Source organism: Hyla sarda, chromosome 4, assembly GCF_029499605.1.
Source record: "Hyla sarda isolate aHylSar1 chromosome 4, aHylSar1.hap1, whole genome shotgun sequence".
Taxonomy (NCBI): domain Eukaryota; kingdom Metazoa; phylum Chordata; class Amphibia; order Anura; family Hylidae; genus Hyla; species Hyla sarda.
The window spans coordinates 277,082,238-277,108,361 of NC_079192.1; positions in this window are offsets into that span (position 1 = coordinate 277,082,238).

Genomic DNA, 26,124 nt, shown 5'->3' on the forward strand with positions numbered 1-26,124 from the left:
CATATGGGAAGAAGAGGAGATGAGGACAGAAAGAAGGATGAAGAAGAGACAGGAAAGGGTTCCAAAGGGACAGAAGGGAATGGGAACGAGGAAGACTACTAGGTTCGTCAGAAAGAGGTTGTAAGACTTACCCAGCGGGTCAGGAGGGCTTCAGAACAACATGGCAAAGCAATGAGGCATGGTGGCTATTTGTGAAAAATGGGCTGTTTAGGTAGAGGGAGCACCGGAAACCGGGCGTGCTGTAGGGCTTGGGGGACATATGTTTCCGTGAAAGATGCATGGACGTATAGTCCCTAGAGGATGTAAAATGTGTCCAAGGCTGCCAGACGTTGTTGTATTTGTCTATCTGATTTTTGGAGTGTTTTACATGTATTTCATGTAGAGTAACACATTAATATAGTAAATATTTAGCAACACTTTGGTAATATCAGGGTATGTTTACATGTAACAAATTTATTAATTTAGGTACTCTATCTGTTTCATACATTTGAATGGGGGGTTGCTTCTAGAGAATGTACATGAGTTTTTATAGTCAAATGTGAACCTAGCTTTTGCTAAACTACAACACCCAGCATGCCTGGACAGCCTGGCATGCCTCCTTGCTAATGCTCACTCTTCAGCTCATTTTTGCTTGATGTACAAAGTCCTGGGCATCAGTCAAGTAGGGGCTGGAAGATGAGGGCAAGCAAGGAAGTGTCCCAGGATAGGGCACTTGAGCAGCCTGGCCCAACCTTAACACTTGACTGAGAAATAAAAAGGGGATGTCATAAGTTTGGCAACTTCACCTGCACCAGAAAAGGTACAGTTTCCTATTATACCCTAAGGCCGGGTTTACACTATGGAATTTCTGAGCAGAATTCCAATTTAAAATTCTGCTAGAAAAATTCCCGTGCTGCAGAGTCCCATTGCTGGCAATGGGATTCCGCTGCACAGTGCACGCTACAAAATTTTAGCGGCAGGTATTCCAGTACTGAAATTACAGTGCCATAAAAAAGGAATCCACTCCGCAGCTGTTGCTGTCTAAGTGGACAGCAATGTCCGTGCGGTCCTGAATCAGTCAGAGCGGGCCGCACTCAGAAGCTGCAAACAGAAAACTTCGGTCCGGGGATTCAGAAGTGTGCACCCGAACCTAAGAGTTAAAGGGGTACTCCGGTGAAAACCTTTTTTCTTTTAAATCAACTGGTGCCAGAAAGTTAAAAAGATTTGTAAATTACTTCTATTAAAACATCTTCATCCTTCCTGTATAGGATAATGCCTTATAATGTATGGTATATACATAAAACTGCTCTCACCCCATCATAATTCTCAGCTACTTTAAAGTCCATTACAGTGGTGTTATATTGACTCGGAGCTTCTAGTCACCAATTACCTGGGAGGCCAGTATCCGAAAGAATGAATGCATCATTGTGTTCCAATTGTATTCATTACAACTGATGCGACTTGTCTCCTCAGATCCAAAGACTAAAACATTGTGGGCAGTTTATAAAAAGAAATAAGTGAAACACAATACTGTATAATGCTGTCCTCATAATCATTTTCTTATTGACATAGATATACAATGAGGTCTGATAATGGGGCCTCTAAAGTGTATGCTCTTTATTTAGCGCCTTTGTAATGGTTCAGTTTCTTGCCATAGCTGGTAAGAGGATAGAGTCCTTTGCTGACACATCTTAAATCATAACCACAGACAGATTAGCTGCAACAGACAACCATTTCCCAGAGAAACAATCAAAACAGGGAAATTAACTAGTACTTTGCCATCATGGTTACCTCCAGTTGCAGCTTGAGTCATCAGATACAGTACATAGAGGAGAAAACATAGAGTCAGTCTGCACTTAAAGAGGTACTCCGGTGAAAACCTTTTTATTTTTAAATCAACTGGTGCCAGAAAGTTAAACAGATTTGTAAATTATTTCTATTAAAAAATCCTTATCCTTCCTGTACTTATTAGCTGCTGAATACTACAGCGGAAATTCTTTTCTTTTTGAAACACAGAGCTCTCTGCTGACATCATGAGCACATTGCTCTCTGCTGACATCTCTGTCCATTTTAGGAACTGTCCAGAACAGCATATGTTTGCTATGGGAATTTCCTTTTACTCTGGACAGTTCCTAAAATGGACAGAGATGTCAGCAGAGAGCACTGTGCTCATGATGTCAACAGAGAGCTCTGTGTTTCAAAGGGAAAAGAATTTCCACTGTAGTATTCAGCAGCTAATACGTACAGGAAGGACTGAGATTTTTTTAATAGAAGTCATTTACAAATCTGTATAACTTTCTGGCACCAGTTGATTTAAAAAAAATAATAAGTTTTTCACCGGAGTACCCCTTTAAAGAGCCACTTTGAATAAAATGAGTGGTAGTTACCTGTACATAGTGTGTGTGTTTGTGTGGGGAGGGGCTGTGGTGTCACATACTGGAATCACATACGCCTCCTTCTGGCGTTATAGTTTTTTGTAGTAAATCGGTCAGACGGGCAGGTCTTTATTTCCATATGAGCTATGTTTGGCTGAGTTTCGTGTGGTGACTGTAAGAGGAGTTGTGGTGCGCATTATAAATATGCATGTCCCTCATACATCCACCACACAGAACCATCTGATAAATTTTCTAAATTAGTCAGAGGAGACTTAAGCCCTATAACTCTGAAATTGGAGGGGGAGTGGGGGGCCTGATCATTATTCTGTAAACAGGTATGTGATCAGCCCCTATTAAGCAATCTATAGGTTACTGCAACCACAGGTCCTCTTTAAAAGGACAGCCAGATTGCAGATCCCTTAAAGATTTTAGGACAGGCATAAAACTGTAATTTTTTGTGAAGAATCAATAACAAATGGGACAGAATCGTGAAGTGGAACGAAATTTATTGGATATTTCAAACTTTGTTAACAAATAAAAAACTGAAAAATTGGGCGTGCAAAATTATTCAGCCCCTTTACTTTCAGTGCAGCAAACTCTCTCCAGAAGTTCAGTGAGGATCTCTGAATGATCCAATGTTGAACTAAATGACTAATGATGATAAATAGAATCCACCTGTGTGTAATCAAGTCTCCGTATAAATGCACCTGCACTGTGATAGTCTCAGAGGTCTGTTTAAAGCGCAGAGAGCATCATGAAGAACAAGGAACACACCAGGCAGGTCCGAGATACTGTTGTGGAGAAGTTTAAAGCCGGATTTGTATACAAAAAGATTTCCCAAGCTTTAAACATCCCAAGGAGCACTGTGCAAGCGATAATATTGAAATGGAAGGAGTATCAGACCACTGCAAATCTACGAAGACCTGGCTGTCCCTCTAAACTTTCAGCTCATATAAGGAGAAGACTGATCAGAGATGCAGCCAAGAGGCCCATGATCACTCTGGATGAACTGCAGAGATCTAAAGCTGAGGTGGGAGACTCTGTCCATAGGACAACAATCAGTCGTATACAGCACAAATCTGGCATTTATGGAAGAGTGGCAAGAAGAAAGCCATTTCTTAAAGATATCCATAAAAAGTGTCATTTAAAGTTTTGCCACAAGCCACCTGGGAAACCGACCAAACATGTGGAAGAAGGTGCTCTGGTCAGATGAAACCAAAATCAAACTTTTTGGCAACAATACAAAACGTTATGTTTGGCGTAAAAGCAACACAGCTCATCACCCTGAACACACCATCCCCACTGTCAAACATGGTGGTGGCAGCATCATGATTTGGGCCTGCTTTTCTTCAGCAGGGACAGGGAAGATGGTTAAAATTGATGGGAAGATGGATGAAGCCAAATAGAGGACCATTCTGGAAGAAAACCTGAGGGAGTCTGCAAAAGACCTGAGACTGGGACGGAGATTTGTCTTCCAACAAGACAATGATCCAAAACATAAAGCAAAATCTACAATGGAATGGTTCACAAATAAAGATATCAAGGTGTTAGAATGACCAAGTCAAAGGCCAGACCTGAATCCAATCGAGAATCTGTGGAAAGAACTGAAAACTGCTGTTCACAAACGCTCTCCATCCAACCTCACTGAGCTCCAGCTGTTTTGCTCGATGTGCAAAACTGAGAGAGACATACCCCAAGCGACTTACAGCTGTAATTGCAGCAAAAGGAAGCACTACAAAGTATTACCTTTAGGGGGCTGAATAATTTTGCACGCCCAATTTTTCAGTTTTTTATTTGTTAAAAAAGTTTGAAATATCCAATAAATTTCGTTCCACTTCATGATTGTGTCCCACTTGTTGTTGGTTCTTCACAAAAAATTACAGTTTTATATCTCTATGTTTGAAGCCTGAAATGTAGCAAAAGGTCAAAAAGTTCAAGGGGGCCAAATACTTTCACAAGGCACTGTATATCTTAAATGGTTACTCCGCTCCCCAGAGTCTGGAACATTTGGGGACATTTATCATCGTTACTTTGGTAAGCAAGTTCTGTAGTCATTTTTTTTCTTGCTATTTTTTTGCTTACCGTATGTATGACATTTATCATACTATCACGGGGGGTTGATAAATTTGGCTTACATGAGCAAAAACCAAGAAATCACTTTTAAATACCATTTTTTTTTTAGCACACGTAAGCAAAAAACAAATAATAACTACAGAACACCACTTTGCAGCTTTGAAAATTTTTTTGCATGTATATAGATATATATATATATTTATTGTGTGTGTGTGTTTATTACATTTTTTTTAACACTGTTTTTTCTCCCTAAATGTACTTACTCATTTTTTTTTTGTTACTTCTTCTACAGATCCGTGTATCCTGTGGACTCCTTCGGATTCGGTGGACTACTTCGATGACCAGCGTTTTTCTTTGCTTAATGTTAATAAAATGGTTAACGAGGGCTTGTGGGGGAGTGTTTTTTAGATAATGAAATTTTTTTTAAACCTGTTGTGCTTTTTTATTTTTTACTTACTGGACAGGCTTAGTAGTGGAAGCTGTCTTACAGACAGAGTCCATTACTAAGCCGGGCTTAGCGTTAGCCACAAAAACAGCTAGCGCTAACCCCCAATTATTACCCCGGTACCCAACACCAAAGGGGTGTCGGGAAGAGCCGGTACCAACAGGCCCAGAGCGTCAAAAATGGCGCTCCTGGGCCTAGGCGGTAACAGGCTGGCGTTATTTGGGCTGGGGAGGGCCAGTAACAATGGTCCTCGCCCATCCTGGTAACGTCAGGCTGTTACTGTTTGGTTGGTATTTGGCTGAGAATAAAAATAGTGGGGACCCTATGTGTTTTTTTTTAAATATTAAATGTTTTATTTAAAAAAAAAAAACACATAGGGTCCCCGCTATATTTCTTCTAAGCCAAATACCAACCAAACAGTAACAGCCTGATGTTACCAGGGTGGGCGAGGACCATTGTTACTGGCCCTCCCCAGCCTAAATAACGTCAGCCTGTTACCGCCTAGGCCCAGGAGCGCCTTTTTTGACGCTCCAGGCCTGTTTGTACCGACTGTTCCCGGCACCCCTGTGGCGTTGGGAACCGGGGTAATTGGGGGTTAGCGCTAGCTGTTTTTGTGGCTAACGCTAAGCCCAGCTTAGTAATGGACTCCGTCTATAAGACAGCTTCCACTACTAAGCCTGTTAAGTAAAGTAAGGAAAAAACACAACAGGTTTAAAAAAAAATTTATTACAAAAAACACTCCCCCACAAGCCCTCGTTAACCATTTTATTAAAATCAAACAAAGAACATGCTGGTCATCGAAGTAGTCCACCGAATCCGAAGGAGTCCACAGGATACACTGATCTGAAATGAGAAAAAAAAATGGGTTAGTACATTTATTATCACCTGCTTGCACATCTCCCACCCCGCACGACTACAACTCCCAGCATGCCCTTACAGTAAGGACATGCTGGGAGTTGTAGTTGTGTGGTGCAGGAGATGTGTGGGCAAGTGACAAGCTTGTCCCCTGCCCCCAGCTGCAGGACTACAACTCCCAGCATGCCCTTACAGTAAGGACATGCTGGGAGTTGTAGTCCTGCCGCTGGGGGCAGGGGACAAGCTTGTCATTCGCCTGCACTGCACAACTACAACTCCAAGCATGTCCTTACAGTAAGGGCATGCTGGGAGTTGTAGTCCTGCAAAGGGAGCCCGGGAAAACACACACAGAGAGTCACACACACACAGTCACACACACACACAAACACACACATCACACACAGACAGAGACACACAGACAGAGACACACAGACAGAGATAGAGACAGACAGAGAGACATACACACACACTCACCCATCCAGCGCAGCGCTCCTTCTCACCGGGCGCCCTGCGAGTGACGTCACTGACGGAGGGACGTCAGGCCGGCGCAACCGAAGACGTGGGAGCGGAGGCCGGGCACAGTGTAGGTGAAGGCTGGGGGGGGGTGAGATGGGTACTGGTGGGGGCCGGGCACAGTGAAGGGGGGGGTGACAGGGGTGCTGGTGGGGGCGGGGGCTGGGAACAGTGCAGGTGAAGGCCGGGGGGGGGGGGTTACGGACGGGCACAGCGCAGGTGAAGGCCGTGGGGGGGGGTGTATGCTGACGGACCCCCCCTGACAGACTCCTATATCCCCTAATCATGTCACTGTTCCGGTCGGGTCCTGTGATTGGCTGCTGGTCCTGGCCAATCACAGGACACAGCGGGAAATGTGAAATGACAGCAGGGGATGTTGGAGTCTGCGGCGCCGGTATATGTTATAAGCTAGCCCGGGCTGACATTACAGTGCAGCCGCCCGGGCTCCTCATACGGCCTGCCCGCTACCCTCACTTAATAATGATGGGGACACTGATATACATCCCCACTTGTCTCCCGCCCGCGCCGCTCAGCTCCCGCTGCTACAAGACTACAACTCCCAGCGTGTCCTCACTGTAAGGGCATGCTGGGACTTATAGTCTTGCAACAGTTAGCAGACAGATGGGAGTTGTGTGGCGCTGGCAGGTGAGAGGGGTGGGATGCAAATCACTGCAGTGTCCCTGTAGCAAAGTGAGGGTAGCGGGGAGAAAGTATGTCGGAGCCCGGGCGGCAGTAGCTTTTCCTGCTCCATGTTGGAGCTGGAGTAAATTTAGTCAATTTTTAAGGCAGTTGCGACATTTGATTGCGCAGCTGCGACTGTCGCAGTTAATAAATACCTGACTAAAGCAAATCCATTTTGAAAAATTAACTACGTAAGCAAGTTTGAATTTTCTTGCTTTTCTTGTTCTTCACGCAAATTGTCGCACGAAAACACACATAGTCGCAGTTGCGACAATTTTGCGACAATTATAGTAAAGAAAACCTGACTAAACCCCTTGATAAATGTCCCCATTGAGTTCTGAACATTGTGTGAGGGCTTCCGTCTTCACACCCGCCCCCTCGTGACATCACGGCCTGCCCCCTCAATGAAAGATGGCCATCACACCCCCTCCCATAGACTTGCATTGAGGGGGCGGGACATGACATCACATGACTGGGCGTGACATCACAAGGGGGCAGGCGTGAACACGTAACTCAATGTTCCAGATGCTGGGTAGCGGAGTAACCCTTAAAAGGTAGGACAAAAAGAAAACAAAGATTGCACTCACCATCCAGCATGTCTTTTTTTCAATCATGTGTAGGCATTCGGCGGAGGAGGCAGGGGCATGCCAGCGTGCTCCTGCCTGCCCCGCCGAATGCTTACACATGATTGAATAAAAGACACGCTGGATAGTGAGTGCAGTCTTTGTTTTCTTTTTGTCCTTTGTTTTCTTTTTAGTACTCGCATCAGACTTTGCACCTCCTGTATCCACGCCCCTTTGGGATCTCAGCGCTACCTCTCCTATCTACAGCCACCTGACCCTAGTAGTCCTGCATGTGCCGGACCGTTCCTCTTCCTATTGTATATATGTTAAAAAGATGATGCTGGGGCAGCGAAAAAAAAACAACAACAAAAACATACTTACCTAGCTCAGGTAGGCCCTGGATAGATTCCAGGAGTTGGTTGAAAAGGGGCCTAGTGAAAATGCATGAATGTAGTAATGCAAAATCTGACAATCTCAATAAAGCAGAATGATTAGCATTAAAAGAACTCATTGTGTATCCTCATATAACAATACGGAATGCTAACAAGGGGGGTAATGTAGTAGTATTGGATTCGGGACTGTATAACAAATTTAACCAGGAGATGTTGTCAGATAGGAACATTTACAAATGTGTTAATAGTGATCCCACACAGGTATGTCAAAAGAAATGAAAAAAAGTTTTGAGTGAGGGTTTTCCACTAGACGTTCTGGATAAAAAATTAGAATAGTATCTGTTTGTGAATAAACTGGTAATGCCAGTATTCCACTCCTTCCACAAGGGGCTTTCCCACCACCATTAAGACAAATAGTAGCTGGGATAGGCTTCCTTGTGGAGAAACTCGGGGAATGGGTGGATCATTTTCTACAACCGATAACTAAAACCACACCAACATATATTCGGAACACTAAGCATGTTATTAATATACTAGACAACATCTCCTGGAACCCTGAGTTTGCCTGGGCCACTTGTGATGTGGTAGCACTCTATCCTTCAATACCATGGGATAAGGGCATGGAGGACTTGGGGTATTGTCTTGAACACTACAGCACGTAGTCCCCTGACTTGAAAGAATTCCTCAGTATTGCTATAGAATTTTAGTTAAAACATTATTTTTTATGCTCAATGGGGAGTATTTCTTTCAAGCCCGATGGGCACCAAATACTTGCCTGTTATTTTGGGAAATTCATTATATTTTTTCTCCTTACAATCCCTTTTTTCACGACATCCAGAGGGTAGGTCGCTTTATTGCTGACCTCCTACTGGTGTGGACGGGAATGGAAGTAGAATTTTCAGAGTTTATCCAATATATTTGCCAGAATGATTTGAATTTACATTTCACATCACATTTTAGTAGAGAGGCTGTTTATTTTTTGGAAATTTTTTGGTTGTCTCAGGAGGGAAAAATGGTGGGGAGTCCCTTTAGAAAAGAGACTGCGAGCAACTCTGCATTGCTGGCAGCCTCTTGCTATCCATGTGCCAGAAGAACTTAAAAATGAAGGAATATTCAGGAATTCAGATGTCGCTGACCGGGAGCAGGACATCAACGGTGATACAGGTAAACACAGCAAAACACGCGCATGTCGGTCAATAAACTCCTTTACCTGTATCACCGTTGATGTCCTGCTCCCGGTCAGCGCTGTCTGAATTCCTGAATATTCCTGAATATTCCTTTGAAGTTCTTCTGGTACATTGATTTTGTGCAGGAAGGCTGCCGACCGGATCTCTTTCAACACTTACACGCGATCCATTGTTGTGTATGTGTTTACACAACCCTGTCCGATAAGCAGTCTAGAACACAGGGCATACAGGTACGCCCTGGCTCCCTGGGACTTAAGGATCCAGGGCATACCTGTATGCCCGTGGGAATTCCGGTCCCCGCCTCTTGCCGGGTGGGGACCGGACCAGGATGCCTGCTGAAATAATTCAGCAGGCCTCCCATGACAACGTCTGGAGGGGCCTGAGTCAATTCAGACCGACGATCTGTGGAGATTTCAGGTCATACGGGTCTCTGGTGACCTGGAAAATAAGGGGGATCGGGGCTGTGCAAGACACAGAGCGGGCAGGGCGGGGGAACTGTGCTGGGACCGGCGGCAGAGGTCTGGCACAGCTCAAACTCCTAGTGGGAAACCCACCGTAAACCCCCACCAGTGCGAATGTACCCTAAAAACACTACACTACACAAAATAAAGGGTAAAACACTACATATACACACATATCCTGTCCCCCCCCCCCCAATAAAAATTAAAAAACGTCTCGTACAGCAGTGTTTCCAAAAAAGAGCATCGAGCTGTTGCAAAACAACAACTCCGAGCATTTCCGGACAGCCACTAAATGTCCAGGCATGCTGGGAGTTTAGCTACAGCTGGAGGCACCCTGTTTGGGAATCTCTGGCATAGAATATTTTTGGTAGCGGAGGCAATTGTATCCCTATGCAAACCCTAATTTAAGCCTTAAATGGCGCTCTCTCACTTTGGAGCCCTGTCATATTTCAAGGAAGCAGTTTAGGGCCACATATGGGGTATTTCTGTACTCGGGAGCAATTGTGTTACACATTTTGGTAGGCTTTTTCTCCTTTTACCCCTTATGAAAAGGAAAAGTTGGGGTCTACAACCGCCTGTTAGTGTAAAAAATTTACATTTTTACATCAACATGCTGGTGTTGCCCCATACTTTTCATTTTCACAAGCTGTAAAAGGAAAAAAAGACCCCCAAAATTTGTAACGCAATTTCTCTTGAGTGCAGAAATACCCCATATGTGGGTGTAAAATGCTCTGCGGATGCACAACAAGGCTCAGGAGTGAGAGTGCACTATGTACATTTAAGGCATAAATTGGTGATTTGCACAGGGGTGGCTGATTTTACAGCGGTTCTGACATAAATGCAAAACAATAAATACCCATGCATGACCACATTTTGGAAACTACTCCCCTCACTGAACGTAATAAGGGATATTGTGAGCCTTAACACCCCACAGGTGTTCGAAGAATTTTAATTTTCACAAGGGAAAATAGGAAAAAATTTGCAACCCCATTTCTTTTTAGTAAGAACATATGCCATACGTGGATGTAAAGTGCTCTGCGGGTGCGCTACAATGCTAAGAAGAGTAAGGAATGCCATTGGGCTTTTGGAGAGAAAATTTGTCCAGAATTGAAGGCCACGTGTGTTTACCAAGCCCCCATGGTGCCAGAACATTGCACCCCCGCCCCCCACATGTGACCCCATTTTGGAAACTACACCCCTCATGTACTGTAATAAGGGGTACAGTGAGCATTTATGCCCCACAGGTGTCAGACAGATTTTTTAAACAGTGGTCCGTGAAAATGAAAAATTTAATTTTTCATTTGCACAGCCCACTGTTCTGTCAAATGCCAGTGGGGTTTAAATGCTCACTGCACCTCTTATTGAATTCTGTTAGGGATGCAGTTTCCAAAATGGGGTCACATGTGGGGGTCCACTGTTCTGACACTATGGGCCCCGACTTCCATTCCAAACAATTCTTCTCTTCTGAGCATTGTAGTGCACCTGCAGAGTATCAACGAAAATTTACCTACTTAGTAGAATATGTCCCGAAAAAACTATCTCAGAATCAGAATGATTAGGAAAAGCATCCCAGAGTTATTAATGCTTAAAGTGACAGTGGTCAAATGTGCCAAAAATGCTCTGGTCCTTAAAGGGGTACTCCGCCGCTCAGCGTTAGTCCTCTGCTCAATTCTGATCAGCGGAATACCCCTTTAAGTTCATAATGGGCTGTGTGCTTAAGGGGTTAATCATTGGAGCTACTCTGTTTCCACTTTAGATCTTGCCATCCATGGCATGTAGTAAAAAAACATTCCTTTTGGGGAGTTGTGCCGGTTGAAGCGCAACTGTTCTGAGGATCACATTTTCCAGGTGCAAAAGTCAAAACGGAAGGAGCGTTTTCAAGTAAGGGGTTATTCAGCACAGGATATCCAGATGACAGAAAGTAGAATGGAGAATATTAATAGACAGACTCTTGTGTCAGGATGTTCAAAGAAAGACAGAAAAATTTCCAATAATGAAGAAAACAACAAGAAACTTAAACCTACACTAGTAACTTCTCATAGCACTCAGTTTGCTACTATAAGTAACATTATCAAAAAATAAGTACCTGTATTTGAAACAGACACGGTCCTTAAGAAATTGGTAGCCTCAGGAATCAATGTTGTATCGAGAAGAGGGCCATCTTCGGGATCTAGGCTGTCTCCCAGTTTGTTTCAAAGTGAACCCTAGTAGTGAGCAATACATGGATTAGCTGAATGGGCAATTGGTGTTGTGGCCATAACAGGTGCATTACATGTGCGCATATGGAATGCAGCAGTGTTAGAAAAAATATGATGTGAAGGAATATATAAACTGTAAATCCAGCTCAGTAATATACTTAGCCTCCTGTATGAATTGCCGGTGTCAATACGTAGGTTGCACTAATCACCCCTTTAAAACCAGACTCAGACGTCTTATGTCTGACGCACTTAGTCAGAAATTTGGCCTCTCTGCACTTAGCGTGCACTTCAGAGAGACACATTTAGGGGATGTAACTGGTTTACGTGTTATGAGAATTGAAAAGATTTATATGTTGTATACTTTTTTTTGTTTACTCTTAGTATGGGATGTTTTCCCATTATATGGAGTTTGCTTAACTAAATAAGTAAAGTGTTGAAGGCTGATACATCTGGACTGCACCTCCTACATTAACCTATGGACAAACATAACATTTGGACTTGGCGCCTGCAGTGTATTTCATACCAGAGTTTCTTTTCTTTTGTCTTCTTTACTGTTTTGTAAATTTTGAAAATGTGTTACATATATATATATATATATATATATATATATATATATATATGTCAATGCAATATCTGTTTAACATCAATAAAAAAAACAATGTTAACGGGAATTCAAAAGGTAAGAAATCATATTAGAGGGGGCAATCTAAAACGAAAACTGTTAAATAGGAAAACCTTCCTGATTTTTGTACTGCGGCTAGATTATGATTTATTAATCGTCAGGAAGCTGGCAGGTATTCACACTTGAGTGCGGTTTCTTGTGGATTTTCATTATATACAGATAATTGTAATGTAATTTTGTAATTTTGGGATATTTAGAGGACTATAGATACAGTAGATATTAATATGGTCTGAAATACAATATGTTACTAGTGAGGAACTTTGTATATTGTTACGTTTTGGTGTTGTGTCCCACTTACTGTGACACTATGTAATTGTGAATCCATTTTGATTTATTCCAAGCCCCAACTGGAGTTTCTGTATGCTGATTTGATTGTGTAATGTCACGAACACATGACAAGGAATTTTAGTCTTTAAATGTGTTTAGTAATACAAGTCTATACTCTATGACTAAGTGCTTATAGCGTGAAACGTGTTAGGAGTTTTAGTGTGCCCGTACATTGCGAGACTACTTCAATAAACCCATGTTTTCTTCACATACCTTGCAGCGAGCGCTTGTTGCAGCACCTGTCCACTCAGCTAACCAGTGGGGTATCAACCAAATATAAGAATGCAACTTATATTTACTAAAAGTAGATGTTTTGAAAATAATGAATAATCAAAAAACAGAAAAAAAAAGTTCTTACAAAGACTGGTGTTTCATATGCCGGTCTTATGCAAAAGACTGCGCCTTGACAGCTTTGCTGGATTTGCTTAGAGGTGCACACTTTTTTTGACACTTGCAACCAGGTTTAATGGTTTAATAAATTCCTCTTAAAGTATGTTAGAAAGTTCCATACCTGTTCACGATACATTGATAAAAGTTGTTGTCTTATTACACACAAGCACTTTAACACGAGAGACACGTCCAAAACCTGTAGAAAACACAGGTATTTGAAACAAAAAGATCCTATTGACTTATTTTCTTTGCAGCGGCCACTACAGGAGAAAAGTAGTATTACACAGACGCTTGAAAGAATGACCCTCCATGTAATACGTGGATGGCCAAAGTCCGGCAGCTTGAGGGCCTCTGCCTGCAAGCATTTTTCTGATTGGTCTGATAGCAGAGCAGATGTTTATAAGGCAAACTAGTGCAGATGGATAGGGGTTGTTCTGTTTAGACAATGCATTTAAACTTTATGTACAAGACTGGATAATGAAGTTGTAGTTTCGCAACATCTGGAGGTCCATAGTTTGGAGACCACTGATATATGGGATACAGAGAGTATCAATATACGTGTGTTCTGTGCAGGCACCTAATACATCTTGTTGGCTAGTTCAGCCTTTACATTTAAATGAGCTGATGCTGCATAATCCAATATCCGAGACACATACTTTACTGTAGCTATATGGTGTCTAGTGTTTTTTTCCATGTGAAGCTATATATCATGACTGCTGTAGTGACCATAGCATGCTGCTGTATCTTTTAACTACTAGCTGCCCAACATAACATGGGGGACATTTATCATTGTCTTTAGAGTCTTTTTTGCTTATATTTGGTGCATGATATGTCACGTGTGCCAAAACACTTTTTTGTGACTTTTGGCTGAAAGCAAAAAGCTACAAATAATCATGCAAAACCAATTTCAGTTTTTATTTTGCAGTGGGAATGGATTTATCAAGTGCAAATGTTGCGCAAAAAGTCGAAAGCCCCCCTAAAACACAGCAAATCTACACCAGCCCAGAACTGGCTTACAAAACTGCCCTTGGAGAGCACTTTAAAAAAGTCACAGAGAAGAGGGGGAATAGTACAAAATGGTGTTCTGCAGTGATTTATTGGTTTTTGCTAATTTATTAACCCCCTGCAATAGTATGATAAATATGTCACATGTAAGCAAACAAACCAAAGCAAAAAAAAAAAAGACTTCAAAACACACTTTCTAAAGACAACAATGATAAATCCCCCCACTTGGGATTTTTATCCACCTTGATGCTATTCCTGCTAGCACCTGAAAGGAAATTTCACTTTTATTAACTTTTCCAGACAAAAGCTATGTTAATGTACTAGTATGGTGGGTAACACTGAGTAACAAGAGACTTGTTAACAAGTAACAAGTCTCCAATGGGACCCAAAGGCTTTTTTATAGGAGGACATCTAGGCCTGGGTCTCCAATGGGACCCAAAGGCTTTTTTTTTTGTCTTTAAAGGGGTATACCAGCTTAATACATCTTATCCCCTATCCAAAGAATAGGGGACAAGATGTATGATTGCAGGGGTCCCGCCACTGTGGACCCCTGCAATCTCAGTGCAGCTCCCGGCATTCTGTGCCGGGCCCTTCCTCCAAGACGGGATGTAACATCATGGCCACACCCCTTGTGATGTCACACTACACCCCCTTCCATTCATGTCTATAAACATGAATGGAGGGGGCGTGGCATGACATCACTGGGGGGGGGGCCTGGCCGTGATGTCACATCTCCTTCTTGGAGGCAGCACCCAGCACAGAATGACGGGAGCTACACTGAGATTGTGGGGGTCCACAGTGGTGGGACCCCTGCAATCATACATCTTGTCCCCTATTCTTTGGATAGGGGATAAGATGTATTAAGCCGGAATACCCCTTTAAGTAACATAAAGGTTCCCTGATATAAAGCAATATCCAGTAATGGATCTCTGTCATCCAGCATGACCAGACAGATACTACAATATACATACCATACTGTTTGACAGCTAGCAATATGATCTCTTGCTGCATTGTTGAGTGATGACAGATTCTTAGATCTTGCGACATTCATTTCATGTAGGTCTCATATTGTTCATCTTGCGTGGCATTCAGAAACTTATACTATCTGAAAGAACTCCCAGCATAGAGTGTTATTATAAATGAATCACATTTGCCATGTTACCTTATGGAAAGGCCTAATGTGTGCATTGTGAGTTAAAGGTCTTTTGTAAACTGGCATAAATTGGAGTAAACTGCTTACAAAGGAAAAGAATGACTCATTTATGAGAAAAGCTTAAGAGTTCACTGATGATTAATTGGCACCTTTAAAGCATAGGCTCAGATTCACTGAAACGCATGCCTATTAACCTCTGCAGGGCCAAGGTCTTCAGATGTCTGAATGGCACATCTTAATCAGGAATTTCTTTTTTATACCTTATCACAATATATATTTTTTTATTTTTTGGGACACATATGTGGCTTTAATGCAGTACCCAAACAAAAATAGTATACCAAATATATATATTATATAAATATATATTACTTTACCTTACCCTGGTAGCCCAAAGGGGAAAGAATATTTGGCAGCCATTAGATTACCATGACATTTATGGCAATGGCCCGAATGCAAGAAGGAAGCTCCTGCATTTGGGTCCCCTTACAGAAGACAGCATATACTTTGATCACTGTATTAGGCTGTTGTAGTGGGCCAATACGGAATGGTGTTACCCCGTGCCTTCCCTGCCCTGTCAGGAAGTGTACCTCCATGTCCCAAAGGCCCCCTGCAGTGTTTCTTTCCCCCATAGTAAATATGTTATGCATTATGCTGTGTATTGTACCTTTAAGGCTCCTTTCACACTATGAACAGGACCCGTTACATAACACACGTTATAAAATCGCGGGCAATCGCGGGGTAAAATGGCCATTAGAAAAGCCCTAACTTACGTTAGTAAATCTCATTATAGTCTATGGGATTGTTCTAATACACGTTTTAACCCGTTCTCGCCCGCCAATCATAATGCTAGTTATTTTGGGACGGGAGATAGTAGCGGGACAAATAGTCCCAAAATAACTTGCGTTATGAATGACAGGCCAGAACGGGTTAAAACGTGTATTAGAACAATCCCATAGACTATAAAGGGATTTACTAAAGTAAGTTAGGGGTTTTCTAATGGCAATTTTACCCCGCGATCGCCCGCGATTTTATGTGTTATGTAATGGGTCCTGTTCATAGTGTGAAATGAGCCTAAGAAGTTATACCATGTGATTGTTACCCAGGTGGTACCAGCGACCAGCTGACCCCAAGAGTGGCCTATGGGCTCCCTGCTAGTTTCCCCCATATAGGCCCTGGGTGGAGCTAGCTCTCTCTCTTTTGCTCTTTTCTCTTTGGAGATAAGTCTTTGCTGAGGTCAGTCATGCCTAGTGTGTGTGTCCAGAGTGTTGGAGGCCTCAAAGTCAAGTCCTGCAGCCACCATCAAGTCAAGTAAGCTAAATCTGCAGCATTGTCTGTCATCAGTCAAGTCAAGTCAGAGTCTCTGTCAAATTGTCAAGCAACGTGGCCTGCACTAAATTGCCTAGATCTACTACAAGTCCCAGCAATCCTGGTCTCTGAGTCACTGGTCACCTCACTGGGCCCTGGCCGAGCTGTATAGACTTTACCAACTCTCTACCCTCAGTAAAGCTACCGTTGTCCGTAACTTGGCGTCGGAGTCTTTATTGCCCCGTGCCTAGCCCAAGATCCAGCGGTATAGCTTTGGGTGGTTATAGGCTAAACCACACCCTGGCATCACGAATACAAGGGGTTAATGCCATCTTCCCCTAGGGTAATAACATCTGCCCTGCATATCACACCCCGACACCACACTGTTTTTACACAACATTATAGGAGTTATCCAGCTTAAAAAAAATGTACCAACTGCTAGAACCCCAAGTGATCTCCTGCACGTCGCCCTGGCTTTCCTTCTGCATGGAGTGGGGGTCGGCACTCGCCCTCCCTTCATCTCTATGGGAGAGCTGAAGCGCTGTACTCGTGTATCTCTGGTTCTCCCATAGAGATGCATGGAGGGGGTGTGTTGACCACAGCTTCATGCCGTGGTCAACAGAGCTCAGTGCAGGAGTAGAGCCGAGGCCCCGTACAAGAGATTGTGGGTGGGAGATAAGCAGGACTACTCATTTGAGCTGTGTATAGCCAAGTCCTTTAATGCAAACACCAGGAAATGGATATATAGAGCCCCATGTATCTGACAGATATGTTGTTTAGCTCTCTGTGTAGGACACATGTAGCAGGTTATGCTGTATTTAACAGTGTGGACATCTGCACTATGCTATTGGGCGTCTTTTTACTATTGGACCCTATGTATGATGGATGCCACTAAGATGCATTCTTTATAAGAGTACGTCAGACACACACATCAGGCAACTCCGGTCTGCCCTAGTCCCTTTATTTACTTATCCTTATGATGTGTAAAAGGTGCATTGTATACACTAAACAGTGCAACATGACAATAAATAGCACATATAGTTACATTCAAGCTGTACAGTTTATTGACATTGCTGTATTACCCCTCGGAGCTTGTATAGGCCTCATGTGTGTGCATGAATTACAAAAATAATTGCTAACATTTTTACATAGCAGCAGAACTCGGCCCTGTGACAATATTATTAAAATCTGCCTGCTGTGTACAAATAATAAAGAATACTGCTTCTCATGTGGAGCTTCTAATTGCCATAGTTATTGAGAAGTTTGGATGGGACTTTCCTCCTGTGAACATCGGCTGGACACGAGCTACAGTTTCAAAAGTTGACATCAAAGCAATTTTCTGGTCTTTTTAATAGAACTGCAGAGAAATAACAGATAAAACAATCAAAATTGTGCAAAATAACTAGATAGATGTTGAGGAAATGAAAATATAATTGACAGGAGAGTTAAGTCCGATAGATTATATGACACAAATATAATTTATACAGCTCATCCTAAGTTATGAAACCTGTCACAGACCGGAGAGGAGACAGTATAAGGATACCTTTACATCACTTAAAGGGGTACTCCGGTGAAAATCTTTTTTCTTTTAAATCAACTGGCTCCGGAAAGTTAAACAGATTTGTAAATTACTTCTATTAAAAAATCTTAATTCTTCCTGTACTTATTAGCTGCTGAATACTACAGAGGAAATTCTTTTCTTTTTGGAATGCTCTCTGATGACATCACGAGCACAGTGCTCTCTGCTGACGTTATTATAATAATAAGTCTTTATTTATTTATTGTTGTCCTTATTGGGATTTGAACCCAAGACCCCAGCACTGCAAGGCAGCAGTGCTAACCACTAAGCCACCATGCTGCCCTTAGCATACATCTGCTATGCACAGTTGCTAAAATGGACAGAGATGTCAGCAGAGAGCACTGTGCTCGTGATGTCATCAGTGTTCCAAAAAGAAAGGAATTTCCTCTGTAGCATTCAGCAGCTAATAAGTACTGGAAGGATTAAGATTTTTTTAATAGAAGTAATTTACAAATATGTTTAACTTTCTGGCAACAGTTGATTTAAAAGAAAAAAGGTTTTCACCGGAGTACCCCTTTAAAGCGTACCCGTCTGATTCCCCCCCCCCCCTTTAAAAACTGTTATATATTGCTCAGTACCTCATTCTGATCATGTACATCTAATTTTTACGTGTCTACAACCTATGCTTTAGAACATATCAAAAGTTATTGTATCTGACAGTGCCCATTAAAGAAGCCAACTGGCAGAATGGTATGCCAACATATACCATGGTGCTCCTATGCCATGGACATTGATTGCAATGGACACAACATGGTTTTCTGATAGGACTCAAAAGTGCAGGCACCTGCTTTTTAGAGTACTGAAAAAAAAAACAAAAAAAAACCTGTATATTATTTGAAATGGTCTGAACGTAGTCACTAGTAGACTAGAAACATAGGTATGCTACAATATACTTCAGAGTACTTGTAAATGTTCAATGGCCTTATTGGCAGGGTCCACCCCCCTATTCTGGGGAGGATTATATTCCTATTCTCTGGATCGGTAGGGGTTCTAGTGGTCGCACCCACACTGATCTGCTTGCTATCTCCTATCCTGTGGATAGGGTATAACATGATAAGATTTGAGAACTCCTTTAAGAATCAGGCTTAAAGGACAACTACGGGATTGAAAATTTTATCCCCTATTCTAAGGATAGGGGATAAGATTCAGATCGCGGGGGGTTCGACCGCTGGGGCCCCCCACGATCTCCCGTACGGGGCCGCGGCTCTCTGCATAGAGAGCGCGTGTCGACCACCGCACGAGGTGGCGGCTGACACGCGCCCTTCATTTACTGAGCATAGCAGTGTATGGAGGGGGCGTGTCGGCCGCTGCTTCGTGCGGTGGTCAACACGCCCTCTCTAAGAGAGTCGGGGCCCCGTACGGGAGATCACGGGGGGCCCCAGCGGTCGGACCCCCCGTGATCTGAAACTTATCCCCTATCCTTAGGATAGGGGATACATTTTTCAATCCCGTAGTTCTCCTTTAAATTCCAAAGATTCTATTCATTTTATAGACATAATACAAATGTGCTCATGAAGGCAAATGCAGATAAATCAGCAGGATGGTAGCACCATCTACTGGATATATTGTGAATTGTTATTGCAATAAGTAATTTAGATTTTTTCCCTCACACAAGACCTGAAGCCAGAATTTTATTTTACCCTATAAAGAAAAATGTGAAAATAAGTGAAATAACACCAGTGAGTATTCTTCCCCATGAATATGCCTACCTGTAGTCCCCCTGTTCTATATACAGTTATAAAGGTATATAGTAGTAAAAACATCATTGAATAATATCAAATGTGCTTTATAAAAAGGTAGAGATGACTAGAAACCCATTAAATAGCCCCTGTAATGTAACAAAGTTTTGAAATGTCACAGAGACTTGTCAAAATTTTGATTGGTCGGGGTTTCAGCACGGAGACCCCACAAATTACTGGAACGTGGGGGGAAAGTTCTTGCTTAATAGATTTACCCTTTGGCTCACAGGACTCTGTTATAAAGTCTGTGGGGCCTTCTAGTAAAGATGTACAGAGATTGCTGCTAGCCAGGGTGTGAGGTGCGCTACAGCTCACTTCATCCAATTCATTCTAATGATCAGTGGGGGACTCAGCGCTGAAACCCTGACCAATCAAATCTTTTAACAGCTTAAACAAAGATCATAAAGAGGCCAGGAAAGCATTGGCATGAGAGCCCCAAGAGATTTGAAAAGTAAGTACAACAGTTGTGGTTATTCTTATAAATATTCCGTAGAAACATTTTATGGTGCTGCTAAACCCTCTGGATATCTATTTGTATTGCAAATTTTTATTTCCCCATCTCTTCTGTAGTCATATTTAGCAGCCTTTAGGTTATGTGCACACACAGTATTTTCATATTGAGCTTCAATACAAAAATACGTTTTTACAGCATAAATGAGTCGTAAGCTTTCTGACGTTCTTCTGGCAACGGAAATGTCTCTTGTGAACTTTTCTTTTTGCTACAGCAAATGCTATTTTATTATTTGTAAAAAAGGTTCCAAAAACTCAGACTTCTTTAACCCCTTAACGACGCAGGGTTTTTCCATTTTTGCCTTTTCATTTTTTCCTCATCACCTTCTAAAAATCATAACGTTTTCAATTTTGCACATAAAATTCCATATGATGGCTTATTGTTTGCAGTGACATTAGTCATTTTACCAAAAAATCCACGACGAAACGGAAAAAAAAATTAATTGTGCAACAAAATTGAAGAAAAAATGTCATTTTGTAACTTTTGGGGGCTTCCGTTTCTACGCAGTGCATTTTTCGGTGAAAATAACACCTTATCTTTATTCTGTCAATACGGTTAAAATGATACCCTACTTATATAGGTTGGATATTGTCGTACTTCAGAAAAAAATCATAACAACATGCAGGAAAATTTATATGTTAAAAATTCTCATCTTCTAACCCCTATAACTTTTTTATTTTTCCGTGTACGGGCCTGTATGAGGGCTCATTTTTTCCGTGTATCAGTACCATTTTTGTATTGATCTGACTTTTTGATCACTTTTTATGCATTTTTTCATGATATAAAAAGTGATCAAAAATACGCTATTTTGGACTTTGGAATTTTTTTGCGCGTACACCGTTGACCGTGCAATTTAATTAAGAATATATTTTTATAGTTCGGACATATCCGCATGCGGTGATACCACATATGTTTATTTACACAGTTTTTTTTTACGGGAAAAGGGGGGGTGATTCAAACTTTTATTAAGGAAGGGGTTAAATGACCTTTGTTAACTTTTTTTTAAAACTTTTTGTTTGCAGTGCTATAGCTCCCATAGGGAGCTATAGCACTGCACACACTGATCTCTTATGCTGATCCGGACGTGACGGAGCAAGGTAAGGGGGTCTCCGCTCGCGTCCTAAGTGATCGGAACATCACGATTTTATCGCGATGTCCCGATCAGCCCGACTGAGCTGCCGGGAAGTGTTTATTTTCACTTTCAGACGCGGCGGTCAACTTTGATCGCCGCGTCTGAAGGGTTAATAGCGCGCGGCACAATCATTGTGCCGCGCACTGTTAGCCCAGGGTCTCGGCTATGAATAGCAGCCGGGACTGACCCGGTGTGATGCGGAGTCACAGTGTGACCCCGTTTTAAACACCGGGACCGGGCGTAGGGCGTACATGTACGCCCTACGTCCTTAACAGATTAAGGACTCAGCCCATTTCCACCTTAAATGGGCACTGTCAGATACAAAATACCAAAATTTTCAGTATTTCATATTGAAAATGCCAGTCAAACTACTCCCCCCTGCCTGCTTGGACACATACTAGTCTTGCTGTGTCCATGCATCATCATCTATGTCATGGACACACTTCCTTCGTTTTTGCACTTTCGTTTTTTCCTCCTCATCTTCTAAAAATCAGAACGAGTTCAGTTTTGCACCTACAGACCCATATAAGGGCTTGTTTTTTGCGTCATCAATTGAACTGACATTACTTATTTTCTAACATAATCTGCGGCGAAACGAAAAAAAATATTTGTTGGGTGAAATGGAAAAAAAAACATTTAGCAAATTTTTAGGGCTTCCGTTTCTACGCAGTGCACTTTTCGGTAAAAATGACACATTATCTTTATTTTGTAGGTCCATACGGTTAAAGGGATACCCAATTTATGTAGGTTTTATTTATTTATTGTACTACTTAAAAAAAAAAAAACTACATGCACCAAAATTTGTATGTTTAAAATTGCAAACTTCTGACCCCTATAACTTTTTATTTTTCCACTTATGGTGCTATATCAGGGCTTATTTTTTGCGCCATGGTCTGTAGCTTTTATCTTTACCATTTTTTTTTTTGATGGGTCTTTTTGATCGCTTTTTATTAATATTTTTATGGTATATGAAGTGACCAAAAATTCACAATTTTGGACTTTGGTATTTTTTTACATGTACGCCACCGGACGTGCGGTTTAGCTAACCTTATATTTTAATAGTTCAGACATTTATGCACGCGGCGGTACCACATATGATTATTTTTTTATTACATTATTTTATTTATAAAATAGGAAAAGGGGATTGATTTAAACTTTTTAACAGGTGTCTCTTCTTATAATAGGTTGTAATTTCTACATATTTAAATATATTCTTGTGATGGCGGGGGACTCTATTTTGTAAGTAGCCTTAATCTGGCCCTGACTTAGTTAAGCCTCCACCAGATGTGATATGTCTTTATTAATGTTAATATTCACCAGGGTAAACTTTAGTTTCTGGACTTGATAATTGATATTCTGCCTTCACAGACTGGGTTGAGTGTTAAACTCCAAATCTCCAAATATAAATCTGTATACAGTGAGCTCACCCTAGTAGTCACTGCAGAAAGCTGCTATGGTAAAAGCTGCAAGAAGAGGCAGCAGTTCAGTGCTGAACTTAGTCCTACTCATGGGTTGCTAGTCATCTGCCATGCCTCTATAAATGGTACATCAATGGTTTCCAAAATAAGTTTATCTACTTTGCACATAAAGAGGCTAAATTAAATAAGTGATAATATCCATCTTAAATAAATACATCAATAAATAAACAAAAAAGCAAGCAGAGCACATTTCTAAATATTATCAGAGTCTAAAGTAAAAGTCTGTACTCGGCTAATATGATTTGTATAACACTGTGCCGTCCATTAACAGTTCATGAATATTTCATTAGGTAAGCAACCGTACCAAACCCGTTCCAGATCAAAAACATTTCCCCCCCCCTTCTCACTTTGTTCGGCCATTGACATTTTTACAAAAAAAGTTGGGGAAGAGTTAAAGCAGATTTCAACAAAAAATAAAGGTGACAATTTAATTAGAACACAATGTAAAGCCCTAAAAGAACTACAATCATATGATGAAATGGTGTATAAACCCGCGGATAAGGGGGGAAATGTGGTGATCTGGCCCGTCATACAGTATGAAAAAGAAATTTTCTGCCAACTGAAGGATAGTATCACCTATGAAAAATGTAAGTACAATCCATTGAGTTCTTTTTTATCCCAATTAGAGGACCTTTTGGAGACAGCCTTCCAACAGGGCATCATAAGAAAGAACATTAAAGAGGAATTGTTATCTACCAGTCCCCAGGTGCCTACCTTCTATGTGATCCCTAAGATCCATAAAAATCCCCTCGATCTCCCAGGATGCCCAATAGTGTCAGGCGTAGATGGGTTATGTGATCCCGTCTGCAAGTTCATAGACCATTACCTCCAACCACTCGTGGAATGTTTACCATTCTTTGTAAAGGACACTACAAGCATCCTGGGGAGAATCGATGGGATTTTTATGGAACAAGACATGTACATGGTGACAGCGGATGTCGAGTCCTTGTACACATGTATTCACCATGAGGATGGATTAAAAGCCACACAATTTTATCTTCAGTCCAGCCAGTGGGATGCCGACACCTGCCATTTAATTTTGAGTTTGTTAGAATACATCTTGACTTATCATTTTTTTACTTTTAAAAATCAATTTTATTTGCAGAAAAGGGGTACTGCCATGGGGGCCACCTGCGCCCCTTTGTACGCAAACCTCTTTCTCGGTTATTGGGTGAGGGGTTTGTTTCAGTGCGGGGGGGGGGGGGGGGGCAGGGATTGCCTACCATGTGCAGTACTGGATTGGGTATATAGATGATGTTTTATTTTTTTGGCAGGGTTGGTGTCCCAACTGGAAACATTTATGGAGAGTCTTAAAGACAATAACATCAATGTTAAATTAACACATAAATACAGTCAAGAATCATTTGACTTCCTGGATATACAAATTAAAAAAGGTATTAATGGCTTTCTCTCAACAGATGATTTTAATAAGGCTATGGCCACCAACTCCCTCTTGCATGCAAGTTCAGCACACACAGCTTCTACCATAAAAGCAGTACCGGTTGGTCAATTTTTACATATATGGAGAATCTGTTCCACTGAGAAAGATTTCCAAAAGCAAAGTCAATTGTTAACAGAAAATTTTTTACAACGTGGATACAGTAAACGCAGTGTCAAACATGCTTATCAGAGAGCACGTCATACTCAGAGGGAGGACCTATTAAAAAGGTACAAAAAAAGAGAAACAAAAATATCCTGAATTTGTAAGATTCATTTCCACATTCAATTGTGAGTGGGAAACTATGTGTACCTGTTTGCAAAACTACTGGGGTATTCTACAGACTGACCCTCATATTGCAGCAGCTTTACCACAAAAATTACAAATGACAGCTAAAAGAAATAAGAATCTAAGAGACACCTTGGTTAGGAGCCACTATGTGGCGAAAGTGACAAACCCTTTTGGCTCCAGAGGCCCCAGAATGGGTTGCTTCCCTTGTGGGGATTGCTGGGCTTGTTGCAATATAGAGAGGGCCACAGAATTCTCGTCTGGCTGATGGACTTTCTATCCACCAGTATGTCTCATGCAGTAGCTCATATGTGATCTATTATGCTACATGCACTTGTCAAAAGATCTACATAGGACTAACATCTAGGGAATTACATATTAGAACAAGAGAGCATGTACGGGACATACTGGCAGCTAGAGAAATTGAGGAAATTACAACTTTAAAGACCCTACCTAAACACTTTAAAAACTGTTCTAACAATGTGATCCTATACAGTTAAAAATCAGAGGAATAGAAAAACTCAACATGGGTATTAGAGGTGGTAATCTCAAAAAGATACTAGCCCAGACAGTAGGTGGATAGTGACTTTGGGCACGATGGTACCAATGGGCTTAAACAAACAGCTGAGTTTCCCAACATTTCTATGATTCCTTGTATTATACCCTAATTATATGTTTTTAACGCTATCTTTTTTCCTCTATTCTCTAGTTCTGTCATATTTATGTGATTTTGACATACACTTGACTGTTGTATTATTTGATGCTGTGGAAGAAAACCAAAAGAAGGATCCACCAACCAGAATATGACGCGCACCTTCCAACATCTTCCTCTTCGCTGACTTTTTATATTTATTTCCCCCTTTTTTCTTTCTTGTAATCAGTTTCTAATTTACACATCACTGTTTATATTACATGTGTGGTTTTATTTTATTTTTATGATGATATGCTGTAGTGGTATGGGTCACTTAAATATACTGTATATTATTTCATCGTTCATGTAGATATATATTTTTCACCATATTACCGTAAGTGGATTTTTAAATATGCTTTATTAGCACATTATCACATTAGTATTTTATTGGGCAAGTATTTTTTAAGTGTTATTATTCAGTCATACCACTTCACACTTTATGATAATGATCATTTTATTCATCACTTTGTAATATTTTAATACAGTCTGTATCAGCACTTTATTAATGATTTAGGCACAGAGCGATAATACATAGGATTTCATACATATATTTTCCTTTATATGGATTATTTAAACTTTACTGTTATTGTTTGTTATAATGGTTTCCTACTACATGTGATACCTCACTAATTGATGTATTATTTATAAGGTATAATATGCTATTTATTTGTATGTCTAGGGTTA